Below are 21,419 nucleotides of genomic sequence, written 5' to 3'. Positions count from 1 at the left end.
CTTCTTGATTACGTTTCTCATCTCCTCTGCTCATTTCTCGACATCCACCTCTTCTCCCAAACATTTTATACATTTTCTCTGTCTCGCCACTGGTTATTTTCTCTTTAGGCTTACTCACCACCTACTTTTCAACTCCTCTCACTGCCTCATTCTTAACTCCCTTTACCTCCTCCTTCTTAAGCATCTCTACATCCAGTGACTTTCTCTGCATGCCTTGTCCTCTTCATCTCAGCTCCACTGAGCACCTCCTTCTTCTGTACTCTCAAGAACACCTGCTTCTGATCCACAAATCCTTTGAGCAATGCCTCCTCCTAACAATCCTCATCTCCCCTGCCAACCAGGTCTCCTGACCTTAACCCCAGTTTCATGTCTACTGTTCCTTAATCTCAGCCGCGTGTCTCCTCCTGGTCTCCTTGTCAGCCTCTCCAAATGATCTCATTCCCTCAACTCCCAGTTGAACAGACTGCCTTTTTATAGCACATTGTCCACCTCGGAGAAACTCTTTGGTGTAAGGTAACTCTGGTGTCTCCTTCTGTGCAGCTGGTATGGGGATTGCCTGGTGGGCTTACAGTTCTGATGAGACCTTGGGGTTGACTAGTCTTACCCATTGGTGGTCCTCCGTTTCTCACATTTTGGTAATTCCTTCAGGAGGGGGGGAGGAACTCCATTAGCCTATCTGGCCCTGCCCCCTTCCTGTAGTAGTAAACCACACAAGCGTAGACTAGCGTGCAGGTTCTGCCATCTCCCTTCCTTGAGTCACAAAAGACAGGAGTTTCTGAAGCGTCAATGTGACCAGTCCCTACCTCCCATCTATAGCATGTTGGGGGTAGTTTGGTGTGGGTGGGGATCGTTCCCATATATGATATGATGGGTCATTTATAACGCGCTTAATACCCAGCGGTTTCTAAGCGCAGACCCGGGGATCAAACCTGTGGTGCTCCGTGTCATCTTGCTTCCAAGGCAAGCGCGTTGCCCCTGAGCTATCCTCCAGAGGCCTAGAATCACATGGCTTGTTGCAACACCTGGCCCCCTTGGCTACCCCACCATACAAAAACAAGGCCAGGTAGAGGACTCTGCCATTGTATCTTGCCACAGAGTAGCTAGATTTGGTTGACCCCCAGTCTTTGGCCAGGTCTTTATGAGCATGCATTGAGAGGACATTTGTCTTAGAACCACTCTGCCCCCTATTTACATTTTTTTGTCACTGGTCATGCTAGTTGTAGAAGTCCGTCGGATTTCTGATTGGCATATAAAATGTTTCCTAAAAATATAGACGGTTCTGTCTGGGTGAGATGCAAGTTAAAAAAAAGGCAAAAATGAAAATACTTTCATGTCTAACAAACTTTTGCTTACCTGATGTACAAAAACTCTGACCTATGGCATCACAAAATGTTGTGGGCTTAATTTGTTTAGTGCCATATTGCCAGCTATGTGGGTTTGTTGGATCAACTCATTGTTTCAGAGATAGGAATAGGGAGGAAAAAGTATGCTTGGTTGAGGCTTTCCTGAAATTATAATATGCAGAACATTTTCACAAAGGGGACATTTTGAGTCTTTCTCTTGAAATTCGATGAGCAAAAAGCCATTGCTGTTATATGCTGCCTTAAAAGATGCCAACTTGTAACTAATGATGCTATGGAGTCCTTTCCGTCTTTAACACACACCACCCAATTGAAATTACTGCACTGTTGCGACTTTTGCATGTCAATTACTGTAAATCATTTCAGAAAGGAGCTCCGAAAACGGGTACTACAAAAACTACAGGGAATCGTAAATTAAGCAGTCAGCCTGTGGTTGAACCTGGCAAAGCCAAATTATGCCCAGTTACCTTGAAACCCCTGCACTGGCTACCAATTTCTCAACACATCACATTCATAATTCTGTGTACTATTGATAAAGGTTCCAATCATCTATACAAATTGGATCCTCACTATATTCTCACCAGGAATCCCATAATAGATTGAGCAATACTAGCTTAATCTGTGGAGAAAAGTTCTTGGATCTATGTGATCACTGCACAATGGAAAATATCACAGCCGATAACATCTAGTTGCAGCAAACCAAAAGCATAAAATGCAAAATTTGCCCCAGTAAACCGTAACGATAACTAATATTTAAGAAGCATGCATGCCTGCCCCCAGAACCACCATAGTCTGCCTAGTCCTTCCCCTACTTATATGTAATGAGCGGCAGGCCTTTCTCCGTCTTGTTCTCTCTCCTGCAAAGTGAACACCTGGTTACTGTTGGTCATCCTAAACTGACAACCAAATAAACGCACAGCTTGGCCTTTATCGGCCCATCCATGGTGACGGCATTGGAAGGTTCAGGTAAGGAGCAGAGCAGGGAGCTTTCCAACTGAAAAAATATGTTTTGTTGTTTGCCGCCTAACAATATTTTAGTTCATGCCCAATTGGCAGTAAAGGTCAAATCTTAAAAATAAAATGTTATGTTTTTGACCTATCGTATAGTTCTAAAGCAGTAGAAACCAGATGGGGGTAGGAAATGTCAGGATCCAGGACCTTGTCTCTCTAATGCTGTGGAGATCCCATACAGCATTCCTTAAAAAAAAATCCCTGAAGTCCTGTGCAAGGGAGCCATTTGTATCATCATCTTATACAGTTGGACCCCACACCCCCTACAAGAATGCTCAGACTGCTCTCCAGCCCAGGTCTGGAACGAGGCTGCAAGGTCTCTCCAGCCAAGGTCTGGGGATGCTTGTGGTCTTGTGCAGAAGGGACGTGACCTAGCAGTTCGGGCTGGGCTGCGCCTTTTGGGGTGGGATCAAGCCGGATTTGCATATGATCTTTCCCCTTCTGTAATGGCTTGGCAGGTGAATAACAGTGGTCTGGAGTGTTGCCCAGAGCAATGCCAGAGGTTAAGATTCATTCCAAACCTTCCAGCCATCCCCTCTTTGTTTTTGCACGTAAAGTATACCTTACTCGCTCAAAGGGGCCGCAGATAGGAAAGAGGGGAGGTAATATTTAGTCACCTGGGACAAGGGTGTACTTGATATCAATTCTGGATTACAGCTAGATCGACCATGTTGGGGGGCGGGGGGTAGGCCGCACTCCGTAGGATCCTTAACATTACAAAAGGCTACATGCACAACTAGTGGCAAAACGCATAACGAAAGTTGTACTCTTGATGTTGTCTACATGCATGGTATATTACTGTAGCGGTTTCCTGTGTGCAGATAAATATGATTTGCTTTTTAAAAGTGCTTTTACGTAGCAAGATGGATCATTTCCTGAGGACACAGTCAACTGTCCAGTGCTGATGTTTTCATTTGCAAATCCTGATTTATAGCGGTTTCGTACAGCACAGAGAAGGTGGCATTCTGGCAGCTTCTCAACCATACGTTCTATTAAGATTGCATGTGGCAAGAATGAGTTTTTGGAGGCACATCTGAAGTATTAGGTGGGGTACAAATGGGATTTCACAGCACAAGCAATACAAGTTTGGAAAGGTCTAGAGTGGAAGAGGTGGTCAGCTCCCTCAACAATGTGTCCATTTTCTACCTAGTGCTTTCATCCTGTGTTGAATTAAAATTGATGAAGGCTACTGAAAAAGTGGTATCCCAGGGACATTATCACTTGGTCGTCTTTTAGAGGCCCAGCAAAAGTCAATGCTTCCCTGTTTTACCTTTTGAGATCTTGATTGCCTGTGAATTGCAGGCTGAAACTAGGCAAAGGTTGGACAGGAGCACGGATACTTCCGCAAATAGTGGCATCTCTTCCCTGATGTCAGAGTAGCTATTTGTAAGAGGTTAGGGGTTGATTCTGCTGTGAGAAGATTTTGTCATGTATTGATTCTACAACTTATTTATCGTGTCGTCGTTTTTTAAACTGTTTGTGGCTTGTCTGTGGTCCATTTCAATCCTGCCAGGGCCTTTGTTGCTCCCAAACTAAGGCTGCAGACTGTGGCCAGTCTGACATTGGGTGCCTTGGGGCTCGTTTTTCCCTAGCTATGTTCAACAGGCGGATCAAAGCTCCTCTTCTGTTTAGGCCTGCTCTTGTAAACTCTTAGTTGTTACTCTCTAGTTAAAGTGTGTGCACATTGCATACGTCTTATCTTTAAGTTATCCATCTCTGAATTCCTAATATATATATATATCCAAAAGAAAAGGAAAAATGCCCTTTGGAAAAGGCAAATCCAGCGGGTTGCACTCTTGCAAGCAGCTGAGAAATGAGCATGAAGTCTCAGCAAAAAAAGGGAAAAGCCTGGGGGTGTGGGTGTCTCTCTCTCTCTCTCTCTCTCTCTCTCTCTTACTCTCTCTCTCTCTCTCTCACTCTCACTCTCACTCTCTCTCTGTAATGATCTGACAAAAACCTAATTCAATGTCAGTTCGGACCATTCACCTTGTTTATGTAACAATAAATTGCAACACAAAACAATTAAGTCACTGTGGCATGGTGTATTCTCTCCAAACAAATCATTAGCTTGTTGTATACATGCTAGGGCGGTACCCTTACAGTATCGAAAAGTGCTTTAACGATGATGGTCTATAATGGTGGTCTCCGTCCTTCACCCACTCATGGAATGGAAGCCGGGCCTTCAGGAAGTTGTGGTAGGATCCATATGCTAATGCACACACCTTTTCCATTGCCAACACTCCCCATAGTCTCACCCACCATAATGCCACCCCCAGGCCTTTGACAGTTTTCCACTGGTGCACCAGGACAATTCTAGCAGCAGTTAACGTATGTGTAATTAAGGTTGCTCACGATCCACTCACTGTATACACTCCCTCCTCGACTGCCCCCAAGAGTACTGTGATTGGGGATAAAAGCAATTGCACACCCACAATATCCCTAATATGCCCCAGGATCTCCTTCCAGAAAATTCTCGCTTTAGGGCAGGATCACCACATGTGATGTAGCTCTCCTGCCTCCCTGCAGTTTCTCCAACATAGAGGAGAGTATTGATTTTGTATATTGCGAAGCCTCTGTGGCATGAGATGCCATAGAAAACTTAACTACTATGCCGTTTCTCTGATTTTGGAACACCTCAATGCCTTTTGGGCCCTACTCCAAATTTTAATTCCCAAGTTTCATACCCATTTTTCATGTATGCCAACTTATCTTCTGGGACCGCTATGTGCAACAATTGGTAAAGCCTTGAAACTCTCTTTCGATACTTCCAATCCCATTGGCTGGCTGGTGCCAGCCGCTCAAACCCTTCTGTGTGAGGTCCAATGCCCGAGTTGTATGTAATGGGAAGCGTGCCCTTTCGCCGAACTGGAATTTCACTTTCATGTCTTCGAAAGGGGGCAACCCTCCTTATGCAAGTCTGCTAGTATCAGTGTAGAAGAATCGCCCCATCCTTCCCAAAACCTGTCCAAATTACCCAGGCTAAACTCTGAATTATACCACACAGGCGTATAGGGACCCAGTCCAGGAGTTAAGCCCTTCACCTCAATGCCAGATTCCAATACCGCAGGGCACGTTTGGTAGCCTCCAAGGGGACACCCCCCACCCCTTCCCCGCCACTCGCGTTAATTTACCCAGGAACAGTACAACTCTCAGTGGTATGGAAGTAGCTCCCTGTATCAGACTGCGCCACCCCTTAGTGCTATTTTCCTGAGCCCATTCCAGCATAGGGCCTATTTGCACCGCTACAATATATCTCTTTATATCGGGAACTCCCAACCCTCCTAAAGACATATCCCTCCTAAGAACTTGTCTGGGGACCCTGGGCGGCTTCTTTTGCCACATATAAAAAGGGAAAATATCTCTTTCTGTAATGACCGCACCAGCATGACCGTTGTCGCAACCAGTAGGGAATTTATTGCATAAAAAGCCTGGGTAGCAATGTCATTTTAAGAGTTGCAATGTGGGCAAACATATCATATCTTGTTTATGCCATCTCTGTGGGTCGTCCACTAATCCCACCCACAACAGGGTCATATTGGCCCTATATAGGCTACTGTAATCTGCCGTTGGCTTTATTCCCAGGCATTCTATGTCTGCCATTGCCCGTTTCAGCAGCAAATCCCTACACCACTATTCCAGTTCCCCAGGATCCTCCGATATGTTGCGTCTTAGATTTTGCATAATTAATCCTGAATCCTGATGCCCCTGCAAAGTCCTCCACAACCCGCATTCTCCAGCATGGGGTCTGGCATGGATTCACATGCTCATGAATATACCCAGTCGTCAGGCTGGGAATCCTCGGTAAAGAAAACATCAGTTTCAGTTTAGTTTCTGAACGGTCTTTCTCCTAATAACCAATCACTGGTCTCTGGGTCATACTGTCCCCAGCCAATGACTGCCCTCTACCTAAGCCCCTCCTCTGGCAGCCATCTTCAGATTTGTACCGCATGGTCAAGTATTGGGAGTCCTCGTGCTATAGCTCTCGAGCTTTTACTCCGTTTTGCGATTTTTTTCAAAGAGTTTAATCTAATTTTTTCGGTCAATCGAGCCTCAAGCTCCACCGTTTCTACTTCCGATCAACGGGGACCCGTTTCGGATTTTTCTACGCCCCTCAAGGGCAAAGTTTTCGTCGAGTTTCGCTTCTTGGAGTATTCCAGAAGATCTTGGAGGCCTACCCCGCGTGGTCATGGCCCAGGACAAAGGAAACATGACGCCCGGATCCAAGCTGTTCAGGAGCTGTCCTGGATGCGGATTGCAGAATGTCTTCAAGGAGGACGAGCATTCTAGATGCCTCTACTGCCTCCATGAAGACAAAACGCACGTGGAGAAGGACTGTGCGTTTTGCAAGAACATGTCGGAACGGACTATGAGGGATCGGCGTATCCGCCTCACCAACTGGCTGGAAGGGAAGACCTTTGAGGGCGCTCCGGCGACAGGGGCCCAACAAAAGGCAAAGCACAGCGAGTCCGCAGGCACCGGGAGCGCCGATCGGTCGGGCTTCTCGGTTGCCAGGCAGGGCGCACTTTCACCGATGCCATCAACCACGAGCCAAGGCTCTGGCTCGGGTAAGAGGAAATCGGAGAACCCAGGTAAGCTTCGGGAGCGAGGCAGTGACCCTCTGTAAAGACTGGAAGGGGGTGTCTGTACTTCTGCTCTCTATATGGTAGAGGAGAGGCACAGAAGACCCCAGTCAAGATTCTCTATTACGGTAGCAATGGACTAGCAATCAAGGCCTACCTTCTCAGGAGGTGATGCAGGCTGGTTCTCAAGTACAGTGTAGTCCCCAAACCCCCACAAAGGAATGTCCACACACTGTATTACTGAAAACACAGTCTTTATATAATTAATATTGAAAGGTATGTACACGATCACAATAACGCACTTTGTACTTGGAAATCAACAATGATAAATCTATACAATTCTAAAGTGGTACCACCAATGTTATCGAATCGCATTAAAGTGCACCACTTGTACGGTTAAAATGTCACACAGATCAATAACGAGGACACCCGCAATAGAGAGAGGAGGGAAAGCAAGATGGTTGACACAATTGGCAGAATACTGGCCCTGTTATCTAGACACAGTTCTGTGTGGAGATCCCCCCCCCCGCCCTGGGAAACCTGTAAAATAAAGATATATAGCACAAGTCCAGTCCATATATTGTTCAATAGCCTTGTTTCCTCCTATTAAGGTTTTACCCCCCCCAAGGTACTGGTAGAGTTCTTCAAAAACGCGTCGAAGGATCCTTCTTGAGTGACTCCCTTTAAAGCAGGAGCCACGGATCGTCGAGAAGCGTCGAAGATGGTGAACTTGTCGTCGACGGCGGCGATGAGAAGTTCAAGGGTGCCGAGACCCTGATGTCGATCCAGGCGGTGCTCGTCAGTGACGTCCTGCGAGGATGAGGTGTGCGGGGCACCTCGGCGATGGATTGTTCAGGACTGCAAAGAGTTTCAGAAGAACTGTGGCCCAACAAGGGCGTCGAATCGTCGAAGTCTTTGTGGCCTTCAGGTGGCGGGAAACCCACCAGCGGATTCTCCTCGGCGCGCTGGTCGTCCTTGACTTTCTCCGGCGGGACAAAGCGGTCGAGGTTGCGGACAAGGGAGTCCTTGGATTCAAATGAACTTAGGCAAAGGAGCGGGCGGCTCCGGTCGTCGGTGGCACAGCGTCAAGTGGTCCCCACGGCTGGGCAACACAACTTCGACGGGCCTCCAGCAGTTACACAAACCTGTGAACCCTGGTCGACGGCAATAGACTTCGACAGCGGCGAGGTCCGGGTGCTTTGCTTCGTTCTCCAGCCTTTCGAGGGTCTGACTTCCAGGCAGCTTCGGCGAAGGTTAGCGGTGCTCGATGGTCCCTCGGAGCACGGGAAGAGGGCGCCTTACCAGGTCCTCGCTCGGATCAGTCCTTGACGAGTTCGGCAGCTTTCAGGTCAGGTCGAAGCAAATGCAACAGCAAGTCTTCATCTTCCAGCTGGCGTCGAGGATCAGCAGTTCCAGTTACTCTTCAAGTGTAGACACAGCTTCTGAACAATTTCCAGTGGTGAGATGTCCCCAGATATACTGTCTTGTCTCTCATCCACACTGCTAGGTCACTCTCAGCAGCCAATCATACAGAAGGGCATTCATGCAGTCAGTCAGCCAATCAGGCACACAGTGCATTCAGGCCATCCTCCTCCCTCTCAGACACTCACAACAAGGAATGTGGATTGGGACAAGTACTCAGCCATTCAACACTACACACTGCATTCAGGCCAGTTTCGGGCAGGGCTGTCTCAGTCTTTGTCTCTCATACCAGAAACCAGACAGCCACAACAAGAAGTGTATATTGGTCACACACTCCATTCACCCAGGTCCCACCCACAGGGCGTACCCACAAGATACAGACACTGGGAAGGCTCCAGTCAGTCTGGACTGGACTTCACAACAACACCAAATGTGGAACTTCCACCCAACAGCCAGTCAGGGGGAAGGGACAGAGTCAGGGCTTGCCAGGACTTTGAGAAAACAAGGTAATAGGTAATAGAAAGCAAGAGGTCACAGGGGCCATCTTGTTTTCCATCAGGAATCAACTGATTCCAATGGCAGGGCCTGGGGATCCCCAAAATGGAGGATACTCAGGGGGGTGGGGGGGCAGTGGCCATCACGGACACAGATACAGATACAGAAACAGCCTCTGAAGAGGAGCTGGCTGGAGTCGTGAAGATCCTGAACAAGATGTTTGAGTGGGGCCGGTCCCACGGGAGGGACCCTGACGAGGTGGACGAAGAAAGCAACGGTGGTGCCGACGAGGAGCCCGTGGAGGCGGAGGATTCCACTCCCCAACCGTCACGCCCGTCGCAGACTGTACCTGGACCACAGGATAACTCAGGGGCAATCTTGATGGCGATCCAGGTCTTGTGTATGGAGATAAGGACAAGGTTGCCCTTACCCCAACGGACGATCCAGCGGAGCCTGGACCGCCTGGAAGCCCTCCAGGCAAACAGAGTAGAAATCATCCCCCACCCTTCCAGCCTTCACGGCCTTCATAGCCTTCATCTCCTTCCCCCGATCCGAAGGATGAGACGGGAACAGAGACGGCCACGACGGGGACAGATGAGGACAGGATGGGCCTTCCATCACCACCTCCTCGGGCCTCCCCGCCCGACAAAATTGGCTTCTTCCACGCCATGATCACCAGGGCATCTGAGCTCTTCCAGCTCTGCCCCGAGGAACAGAAGAAGGAAGGTTTCCTCTATCAACGGCATGAGGCCAAGAGGAAGACTGTCCTGTCAGTTCCATTGCTTGATGACATCTGGGACGAGGGGCTGTTGCTCCTGAAGAACCCGTCCACGACTCCTGCCAAGAGAGACCGGTACGAGAAGAAGTACCGGGTCACGAATTCCGACCCCATGTGCCTTAGGGCGCAGCCCACCCCGGATTCGGTCGTCTCTGCGGCGGCCAAGAAGACAGCGGCGGGGGCGACTGCCTCCACTTCGACCTCCCTAGCGGACGGCGAGGGGAAGAAACTGGACGCCATGGGACGACGGGTCATCTCGTCGGCGGCGACGATTAAGGCGGCCAATGCCCTCGCGATTGTGGCCCGCTATGACAGGGAGCTGTAGTTTAAGATCTCTCCCCGCTGGACTTCCTCCCGGACGACAAGAGGGCTGAGGCCCTGGAGATCCTACAGGAAGGTGAGGTGGCGTCGGACCACGCCATAACGGTAGCCACGGACATTACTGACACAGTTTCTGCCAGATGGGCAACAGTGTTTGCCTTCGCCGGGGTGGTTGGCTCAAGGCAACAGATTTCCACCAAGACGTGCAGACCAGAGTTCTGGACATGCCTTTCGACTGGAACAACCTGTTTGGCGAGACAGTGGACGAGTCACTGCAGGCCATCAAGGCCGACAGACGGCTCGGGCCTTGGGGGTTTCGCAGCAATGACGGCTGCCCTTTCGGAACTCCGGAGGCAAGCAGGGTGCCTCCAAAGGATTCGGCGGCGGCTCCTCGACATACCGCCAGGCGGCCCGCTCCTCGTCGCAGAAGGCCTACAGAGGACGCGGTAAATCAAGAGGATCTCGTCGTCGTCGTCGTCGTCGTCACCAAGGAGGCAAGGCCACCGCCAAGCAGGACTGAACCGGCCGTAGCGTCGGGCCCCCACCAGAGCACCCCGGTGGGAGGCCGGCTGGCGAAGTTCGTCAGCGTGTGGGAGTCCATCTCCACCAACCGATGGGTGCTGGATGCCCTGGCCCGCGGCACACCCTAGAGTTTCTAAAGAACTGCCTCCGCATTCCACCCGTGGCCAGGAAGGAAAACCACGTCCCTCAACTATTGCTGGAAGGAAGGGCGATGCTGAAGAAAGGAGCCATCGAGCTCATCCCAAAGAGGCTCCGGAGTGTACTCCCGATACTTCCTCGTAAGAAAGAAGACAGACGGCTGGCGACCCATCCTGGACCTTCGTCTAAACATGTACATCAAGTCCCAGAAGTTCTGGATGGTCACCCTCCAGCACGTGCTGGGACAGCTGGAGGAAGGCGACTTCCTATCGTCGCTGGATTTGGAGGATGCCTTCTTTCACATCCCCATTCTAAAAGGGCATCGGAAGTTCCTAAGATTCGTTGTCCAAGGGCGACACTGAGTTCAAGGCCCTTCCCTTCGGATTGAAGTCAGCGCCGAGGGTATTCACCAAGTGCCTAGCACCACTGGCGACACGGCTGCACCTGCAGGGGATTCAAGTCTACCCCTACCTGGACGATTGGCTCATTCGAGCAAAGACAAGAGAACTCGCCGTCGTGCACCCGGCAAAGACCGTCCAGCTGCTTACAGATCTGGGATTCTCAATCAACTTCACGAAATCCCACTTGGTGCCGTCGCAAGTCACCCTGTTCCTGGGAGCCAGAATCGACACAGTGGTGCGATTGGCTTTTCCGACGGAGGAAAGGATGAAGGCCATCCTAGGCAAGGTGCAACGGGTGTCGACCATGGACGTGGCCAGGGTGAGGACCATCAAGTCCCTACTCGGCATGATGTCCTCGTGCGCCTGTGCAGGCTGCGGATGCGTCCACTGCAAGATTTCCCCGATGCCCGTTGGATGCAGGCGGCGGGCAACTTCGAAGACAGGATCCCGCTCAACGAGACTTTCCGCCAAGCTATTCGGTGGTGGGACAACCGCATGCATCTGGTGGCGGGTATGGACTTCCAGACCCCGGCACATTAGGAGACGGTGACGACTGACTCCTCCCTGGAGGGATGGGGAGCGCACACCGGAGATCTCCACGCAAGAGGCCTTTGGCTCCCGGAGGAGAGGTCACTACACATCAATGTCCTGGAGCTCCGAGCCGTGTTCTGGGCCCTCAAGTCGTTCCTCCCATCCCTCAAGGGCAAGGTGGTAAGGATTTTCACCGACAACACCACCACAATGTTCTACATCCGGAAGCAGGGAGGCACCAGATCCCCAGCCCTATCCAAGGAAGCCTAGAATCTGTGGCACTGGGCCGTCGCCCAAGGGATGTTTCTGATACCCTTCCATCTGGCAGGAATAAAGAACACCATTGCTGACTCACTCAGCAGGGAGCTGCGCTCGTGCCACGAGTGGCAACTGCGTCAGGATCAAGTGGATCTACTCTTCCAACGATGGGGCAATCCACAGATCGACCTATTTGCGACAGCGACTAACACCAAGTGCCGGAGGTTCACCAGCAGGTTTCCCCAGCCGGGGAGCATGGGCGATGCCTTCTCATTCCCCTGGGAGGGCCTGTTCCTGTATGCTTGGCCGAGACAGATCTGGTTCCCGGACCTTCTGGACATGTCGGCATTCCCCCCCGCTACCCCACCCCAGTCAAACTGCTGACGGACGCGGATCTCCTCGCCAGAGAAGGAGGCACCATCCTCCACCACGACCCGGGGTCGCTGAACTTGCAGGCCTGGCTCCTGCAGCACTAGAGTTTGGAGGGTACGATATCCCGGCGGCCTGCAAGGAGGTGCTTGCAAAGGCTAGGGTGTCAACTCTCGAGTGCTATGGACACAAATGGAAGAGGTTTTCTGTCTGGTACCGGGCACAGAAGATTAACCCTCTGCGGATTACGGCCCCTCATGTGCTGCCGTACTTGCTATCGCTGGCCAAGGCGGGGCTGGCCCATGCCTCCATCAAGATCCATCTGGCAGCTATCTCCCGCTACACCAGAACTCCGGGGCGCTCATCCCTGTGGTCCCATCGCCTGGTGAAGGAGTTCATGAAGGGACTGTTCTGATCGTTCCCGCCGGTGAAGTATCCGGCTCTCGCGTGGGAGCTCAACGTGGTGCTGACCAGGCTCATGGGACCGCCATTCGAGCCTCTGCATTCGACACAGTTGAAGTTCATGTTGTGGAAAACAGCGTTTCTTGTGGCCATCACCTGCGCACAACGAGTGGGAGAGATCCAGGCCCTCTCCTGCAAGCCTCCATACCTGACTTTCCACGAGACGAGGGGGGGTGCTGAGGACGCACCCCTCCTTCATGCCCAAGGTGCCGTCGGACTTCCATCTCAACGAGCCCTTGGTGTTACCTGTTTTCTTCCCGTCGCCTTCGTCGCCGGCTGAGAAGACTTTGCACTCGCTGGATGTAGCTAGAGCACTGAAGTTCTACGTGGACCGCACAAAGAGCTTTCGGAAGACATCACAGCTGTTTGTGAACTTTGGACCTGTGAACCAAGGGAAGGCCCTCTCAAAGGCTTCCATTTCCAGATGTCTCTCTGGCTGCATCATGCACGGTCACCGGCCGTCCAAGAGCCCATTCGACCAGAGCGATAGCTGCTACCACAGTGTTCCTATCTGGTGTGCCCCTGCTGGACATCTGCAGGGCTGCTACGTGGAGGTCGACGCACACCTTCACAAGATTCTACTGCGTCGACCGGGATTCCAGGGAGGAGTCCAGAGTCGGCCAGGCAGTGCTGCGCAACTTGTTCGCCTGAAGGTGGACCTGGTGAAGGGGTAAGAGATGCTTAATGTTGAGTTGATGTAATTGCTTAATATTGAGCCTTGCCACCTCCCGCGGTTGTGCATGTGTGTACTGATATGTATTCTTGTATTCATGAGCAGGTGAATCCATGCCAGACCCCATGCTTGGGCAGGAACAAGTTACTTACCTGTAACTGTTGTTCTCCAGCATGGGTCTGGCACAGATTCACATGCGAACCCTCCCTCCTACCCCTCTGCGGCTCTTCTCTTGGTCCTACTGCCACTTTACGTGCTACCAAATTTGAAGATGGCTGCCAGAGGAGGGGTTAGGTAGAGGGCAGTCATTGGCTGGGGGCAGTATGACCCAGAGACCAGTGATTGGTTATTAGGAGAAAGACAGAAATGAAACAGATTTTTTCTTTACCGAGGATTCCCAGCCTGACGATGGGGAATATTCATGAGCATGTGAATCCATGCTAGACCCATGCTGGAGAACAACAGTTACAGGTAAGTAACTTGTTCCTTACCTTTGACAGAGAGTGAGAAGTAGTGTGTAAAAAAAGCACTACATCGTCCGCTACAAAGCAATTTTGTGCGAATGGCCAACCCCCTTCACTCGCCCTATCTCTTCAATGCCACGCATCACAATCCCCAATGGTTCCATTGCCATAGCGAAGATCAGCGCGCAAAGGGAGCAACCTGGTTGCGTGCCCCTCCTGATGTCAATTACCATCAAGAGTCACCCATTAACTATCAAATGCATCGCTGGAACTTGGAAGTTTGCGAGAAACATCCGGACAAAGGCTTGACCACGACCAAAAGCCTCTAGAATCTTTCGCAAGTAGCCCAGTCTATACAGTCAAAACCACACATGGAATCTAGGGCTGCAATCAAAATCCTCTGCAATGTTGTGGTGCCCCACTCAACATTCATTGCCCTTCTAGTATTGTCCTTTGTGTGACGACCCATTATAAATACCGCCTGATGAGGGTGAATACTTTTAGGAAGAATCCCCATTAAATGTCAAGCTAGTAGTTTAGATTACATTTTTGCATTATTGAGGAATGATATGGGGTGATAACTACTGCATTCCGTGGGGTCCTTATTTGGTTTAAGGATCAATGTTGTGGTGGAAATACCAATGTCCCGAGAGATCACTCCCTTCTCCTGGATTACATGAAACAACTTAGTCAGTTGTGATGTTAGCCACGGTTTGAATGTCTTATAAAAGCCATTACTGAACCCATCAGGACCCAGCATCTTGTTAGGAGGCAGTGAGTCAATAGCCCTCGCCACCTCCTCTGCGGTTATCAGGCTTTCTAGAGCTACGTTATCTTCCTCCGACAGCCTATGTAGGTCTCCACGCTGCATAAAAGCATTTTGGTCTGCGGGATGCAGATTCTCTGACTTCACTAACTGCTTATAATATATGCCTCCATTATACCTAGTTTCTCCTCTTCCCCCTTCGCAATTATTCCCCCATCCCTGTTTGTAATTGTGTGATATAATTCTTATCCCACTGCTTATGCAACTTGGCTGCCTGGTAGCGGTTGGCTTTATTCCCTTTGCACTAGTACGGCTGCGTAGTATGGAACAATAGCTGGGCCGACTTGTCCGCTGCATGGGCTCCCAATCGCGCTCTAATCTTCAATCCACTCAATGATCTCAATGTATTCGTGTGTGCATGAGCTTTCACGGCTGTTGCTACTTTACTATTCCACTGTCAGCCAAACCAAGTCTTGCGCTGCCAAGAATGCAGCTGTCTCAGCGATAAACTCCCCTCTAATCACTACCTGAGCAGTGTCCCACACAACTCGCAAGTCCATCCCTTCTGCATCATTCTCCTGAAAGTAATTCCATATAACATCCTCCATATGCCCTCTGAGTGCCCCGCAAGACTAACTCATTCAGCTTCCACGGTTTCCTTACTTTTGGTACTACACCTCCCAACTCCACCAGTATCCGGTAATAATGTCCCCATATATTTGGTCACCATTCATAATATCGCCAAGAAAAGGTTGTGGCGACATTATGTAGGATGTCCATATATAGGGGGTCAAGCGGAGCAGGGGGGGTTACAGAGGTGTCCCCCGCATGTTCAAAGTAATAATGTGCCTGCAAAAAAACAGCAATTTTTTGGAAACTTTTTTTCCCAGGCGACATTTTCACAGGGACATCATTACATGGAACCACTCCACCTGTAACACAACCGGGGAATTAACAGTTTCACGGAGCCCACCATGGGAATCGGTGTAAATGAAACCTGGGGAGAAATGCGTGTACTCTCTTTCTCTCTTCCTGCCGGAAAAATCTCCAAGTCTCTATAAGGCCTTACTCCCTTAGAAACCTCGCCAGTTCCGGTCTATGCCCATTTTCTTTAGCCGTTGGAAATAGCATTTTGTCCATGTGGGGGTTTCATGACATAGTTTAAGTCCCCCACCAGCTTACCCTCGATCAGACCTCCCAGTCGGATCCTCAGCGTCTTAATGAAAAGTTCCTGCATTTCATTGGGGGCATAAAGTGCTACCAAGGTAAAAAGCTGTTCCCCAAGCAATCCTTTCAAAATCAGAAACCTCCCTTCGGGATCCTCTGTATAGAAATGGTTTCTTAAAACTAACACTGCAACCAATCAAGATTCCCACCCCTTTTTCTTTGCTCCAGATGACGCATAATACTGTTGGGAAAACAGTCTATTCCTCATTCGCCTTTCATCATCTGCCATCAGGTTTGTCTCCTGAAGAAAAGCAATGGAAGCTTTCATTTCCACCAACTGAACAAAAATTGACTTTCTTTTTGGAGGGAGAGTTGTGACCCTGTACATTCAGGGCAATCAATGTTAGCTCAACCATTCCCAATTATAGGTCTTCCCCCCCCCTCACCCCCGCAATACCTCTCCAAAGTGAAAAGCGACCACCCAACCTACAACTTCTGCATCCCATCCTCATGCCACAGTTAACGTTCAACAAAAACTAAAACTCTCCAAAATACCCCCACCCAAACTCCTCCCCAGCCCCCCAACACTCCCACAGTATTACCATAGTATTATGGTCATAATTACATGCACCATTTCCTCGGGCAGCTAGCTGTGCTCTCGAGCCCTTCCTTTTCCTCTAGGATCTGGCCGAGCTGGTGAACATCCATCTTTTTTGGGAGTGCGCATTTCTTTCCCCTCGACAATCTCCTTGTGCGACTCCTCTACTTGTCAGCCCATTTCCTCCCTGCTCATCAGTTATGCTGCCTCTTCTTCCTTAGTGATATTATAAGCTCAATTGCCGTACTCCAAGCATAATCCAAAGAGAATAGTCCAGCGGTAACACACGCCCTTTTCACGCAACCAGCCTTCGGCTCTTCCGACCTCTGCAGAGTCTTCTGGGCTAGATCCTGGTAAATCCTTAAGGAGGCATCTCTAAACCAGACCATTTCTTGATGTGTTGTGGCTACCATAATTCTCTCCTTTGAAACAGGTGGACCCTAGTTAACACATTGTTATGCTTGAGCTATAACATGGCGCTGGTTCGCAGTGCATTCTGGGGGCACTCAGAGCCATAATGGATATTTATTCCATGCCTCAGTGAAAAGCTGTATTTACTTTGCTGAGAGCTGAATTTGCTTTGCTGAAAAAAAAACATGCTTTCCAAGCCTGGTATGCAGCCAGTCAAGGACATTCTGCTGGGAAAGCTGGTTTTGTTATGTCTTGCTATGAGTTATGGAACGGTTTTCCGTGGCGTTTGTTCTTAGGAGAGGAGGGAAGCGCTTTGCTCCTTGACGTTACTGTCGGTTGACCCAGCTGGCAACCAACGGTCACTTATCAATGCGCAAGCGCATTGCTAGAAGGTTTGAGAAATTGCCACCCCTGTTTGAGGAGTGCATATATGCGGAACCCGTCAGCGGTCAGACGAGATATGTACAAAGACCTCAGTCGGAAGGGGGACGCCTTTGTCCGGCATACCTGTGGGCTGTTGTGCTCTCGGCCTGGCTGTTACCGGGATCTTCCAGCCGCTTCTGGCGAGATGAGGGATTCAGTTATGCCCACGGTGATGTATTTTCTTTTGAATTCTCTGTCTTTTCTGTGATTTAGTTCTGTGTTATCACTTGTTGCTTCCAAGCTATGAATAAATAGCCGTATAAGTGCTCATTATTTTCTAAGCGTGCGTGTGGTTGTAAGTCATTGCGTCGTCTACCTGCGTTCAAAGTATAGGCTCTGCAATTGCGCTGGTGATTAATGACAGTCCGTGCACTCTGGGCGAGCGATACACACATCCAGGAGCACATTTGTATTCTGCTGATATGCACTGTATACTCGGTGCGTACGGTCAAGTAACATCTCTTCGTCATCCGAGGCATTTAGGACTTGGTGGAACAAAGTACGAACGTAGACCTCTAGGTCTGCATCTGACACAGATTTTGGAATCCCCCATAGCTGAATATTATTTCTTGTGGACATATTTTCTGCATCCATCTGTTTGTTCATTACCAGCTCAAATTGTTGTTCCAACTCCATCATTCGTTTTGAGATCTCCTCCTGTTCAAAAACCTGTTCGCATAGGGTAGATTCAGCTTTGTCCATTCCCTTTACCACTGCCACCATGTGCTTGCTCAATTCTGTAATTGTCAGCGTTGCCACACTATCTTTGATTTCTTGTTGGATTTCAGTTAGCATCAGATGGAGATCAGATCTTCTCGTGGGTGTATACTCAAGATCAAGTTGCAGGCTAGTTGGCGAGTGAACGTGGGATGCTGCCACCATTTAATTCTTCTTTGGACCATCTTGCCCCTGCAGCAGTGCTTTTATATCTCCTGCGGGCAACTCCTTGGTTTTGGTTGTTTGCATGGCCATGGTTATAGGAAGCACAAACTCGCCTCAGCGGGCAGCTGCACACCAGGGTAGGAAGCGAGGCATCACCCGTTCTACACCCCTGTTTGCCGGCAGGTAATAGGCTGATGCAGCACCACTTATCAAGAGATCACTAGGCCCTCACAGGTGCTTTGCTATGGTAACCACAGCTATGGTAACCACAGCTTGAGGCCCTTGCTAATTCATACTCTGTGGTTGATAATGTTGCTGCTGCAGGCTAAATAGGCTCTGTCTGCCGACTCCCCCACGCAGCGGGCCACTCCGCCACCCATCCAAAGCAGGATCTCTGTCTGGACCCACCAGAGAGCCTAGCGTTCTCCAACCCCTGAGATCAATTTGTAGTGCTCACTGCAGTCTCCAGGCATGGTATGCCCTCTTGCGCACGTTGTCATAAGCAGGCGCTCACCATAGCTCTCTGTTCTGATCCTGATGCCGCCTCCCTTGTGCAGCCCCGCTGCCTCAAGGTTTTTCCCTGCGTCTTGGCGCAGGTACCATGCCATTGGAGTTCACTTGCCAACCTGCCCTCGAATATCCAATGCAGCGCTGTCCTGTCCCTTAACAGCGGCTGGCATGCACCCAGCATCCTGCAGGCTGCTTTGTCTCGGCTCTGATCGCCATTTTGACGTTCAGGGGTTCTCACTTTAAGTGCAATTGTTAACGGTTCCCGGCATCAACGGGAGCCACCACTGCAGTATCGGGTGGCCCCGACCTCCCGACACCTATAGGGGTGCTAAAAACCTTTGGTGATCATATCAGAGAGGTGGGAGAATGGGGCGATGGATGGTGCAGGACATAGCTCAAAGACACGTTTTTCTTCAGCTGGCCAAGTGCCCTCTAATATAGTTTTTCTGCACAGCCATCTGGTCCAAAGTAATACGAAATACTGGCATAGAAATCTATAATACAAATTTAAAAAATAAAAATGTATGCAGTTACATATTTCGCTAATTGCAGTATGTTGCTATACCCCCTTCCATTAGTGAATTATATCCTGGAGCATAAAAAGGACAATTGCGAGACATTTAAAATGTGTAACATCTACCTTACAGCATTTCCTTTGTGATGTGCTTCAGTTGATGTATGCAGTGCTGCATGTTTGTGGCAGTGACGTAGTTTACCGTCTCTGTGATCCTTTGGTGGCGAATGTCAGTTAGCCTTGGGGTGGTTTCGAGGAAGAATAAGACTAGCGCAAGCACAGACCTGAAAAACAAGAATATTAAGCATTATGTCAGCCGACTTTTCTTGTCTTAAAAACAATCGCTAGAACAGCCCACATGGACAAACTTTGAACATTGAAAAGATTTTACCAGTGCATTTTTCAATTGTGTGATATAGTATAACAAAGTAGCATTGAGGCATTAAATAAATACTCCATTTAACAGTTATCCATGATACATGCTCATTGTTTTTCAAAATAGTAAATTCTTTTTTTGTAGCAGTTGTGAGGGCTCCGCCGTTATGAATTGTAATTTTTACAAGTTGCGCAATAAAATAAATAGTAATAACATTAATACATTTTTCTTCCTAACAAGTGTTATACCCAAATTAATGAGGACATTTCGGAAGAACGAAAAAGCGGAGTCGTGCCTTCTATGTCAAATATTGCCCATTTTGAGTTAGTCTATAAAACATGAAAAAATAGGCTTTTCACCCTTATGTGAATGTAAAAAATGTTGTGTTCATGTGAATGTAAAAATATTTGTGTTCATATTGTAAGAGATTAATCTTCTTACACTTCATTTTTTAAATCCCCAGTTTACTTTCATTTAAAACTATTTTCAACATATATAAAAAAAACAGTGCTAAAACATGTATTTGTAATCTTGATATTCAAAATAAAATCGGAATTGTATAACAATCGCTCATTATTTTATGCCAGTCACTCCACTTAACCCTAGTTCTCTGCTTCTGGATCCCTCCCTCCACCCTGTTCTTCTCATCTGGCCCTCTCCTTCTCCTCTTTCCCTGCATTCCCTCCCATCTCCTACTTCCCAATACATGCCAGATCCTCTGCTACCCCTGCACCATTACTTGTAAAACCTGCGGCGCGTCTCCCATGTAAAGCATTCCGTTGCTTCCTAGCTAAGTTCACGCTTTATAAATCATACACCCATCTCACACAGATTTCATGCTTTAAATCCAGTGGTTTCTTGACATTTCCTAAATGTTAGATATCGCAGATGGCCAGCAAGTAACTCATTTATTCCATTAATGAACTAGGTTATCTTTTTGTACCCCATTTTAACCGTTATTGGTAAGCTGCATTTTTCCGCTGCAGTTTGGTGACCCTAGTTTGTTGTAGATTGTTTGATATACCAGTTAATGCACTGGTCTACCTTATTCTTTCGGGAGTGCAGGTTTTCTCTCATTTACACAATTGTCTGCTATTTACTCCAGTTCTTTTTTTCCCCCCAGAGTGATTTGTAGATTTAATCAATCGCATTGCTTATTAAAATGTCCTTGCTTACTCTTAGTGTTTGACTACAAACCACATATCCCCCGCCCCCTGCTTCTTTCTGCAGTAGGCCAAAGGAGACCATCCTAACTTTTATTAAAAAAATGTTAAACACATGAGAAACTCTGCAGTCTGAACGATTGCCTTAAATGTTTCATCGTAATATCAGTTTCCATGTACCTCCCTCTTCCCACTCTGTAATTGGGAACTACGCATCTTTCAACCAGTAACTGCTGATAGAAAAAAATAAAATGACCAAATCAAACGCTTTTGCTTTTAAAAAAAAAGAAAATGTTATTCGCATATCTTTTGCTAAACAAAATGTATTATCCTAAAATCATAGCCAAACCATTAATCCTCTTATTTAGTCCATTTCACTTTCCTAAATTCCAATTTCACATTTGTCATTGTGTCCACCTAATATTGGTTTGGGTACATATAGACGTTGATCTTTAAAAAAAAGTTTTCCAGCCATATAATTCTTTTATTGTTGTATAACTTTTCTATTTGACCAAGGCCTAGACATTTATGCAAGTACTTCAATGGAATGCGTTTTCATTAGAAACTACTACAAACATACGAAAAACTGAATACGTAAAAATTGTAAAGATTAATAAGCCACCAATTAATTAGAAGTACACATGAAATATAATTGATTCCTTGCGTTTGCACACATTTAGCCAGCACATAACCAAATATTCACCATCTAAAATACTTTCAAACATACATCAAACTTCCATGACACTGGCCTTCTAAGTAAATCTTGCTGTAGTCTTCCAGCCATGCAGTTAATGCTCAGCAATAGCATAAATGCATCTGGCCT

At 48.4% G+C, this 21,419-nt stretch overlaps 2 protein-coding genes across 8 annotated transcripts in view; one reads left to right on the top strand and one right to left on the bottom strand.

The window, feature by feature from the left end:
• ARL13B (ARF like GTPase 13B) overlaps nucleotides 1-21,419 on the top strand; it is a 1,122,894-nt gene that overhangs the window by 404,738 nt on the left and 696,737 nt on the right. The gene's annotated exons all lie outside the window — the stretch shown is intronic.
• The window catches only part of STX19 (syntaxin 19), a 168,600-nt gene that overhangs the window by 45,690 nt on the left and 101,491 nt on the right, over nucleotides 1-21,419 (bottom strand). For all 4 annotated transcript variants that reach the window (XM_069637192.1, XM_069637191.1, XM_069637190.1 and 1 more), the window contains exon 2: nucleotides 19,184-19,341. The gene's annotated coding sequence lies outside the window, so the exon portion shown is untranslated. The remainder of the gene's footprint in view (nucleotides 1-19,183; nucleotides 19,342-21,419) is intronic.

Source organism: Ambystoma mexicanum, chromosome 7p, assembly GCF_040938575.1.
Source record: "Ambystoma mexicanum isolate Mex_15411 chromosome 7p, UKY_AmexF1_1, whole genome shotgun sequence".
Lineage (NCBI taxonomy): Eukaryota > Metazoa > Chordata > Amphibia > Caudata > Ambystomatidae > Ambystoma > Ambystoma mexicanum.
The sequence above is the reverse complement of the archived record's forward strand: the minus strand, read 5'-3'. Positions and strand labels throughout refer to the sequence as shown.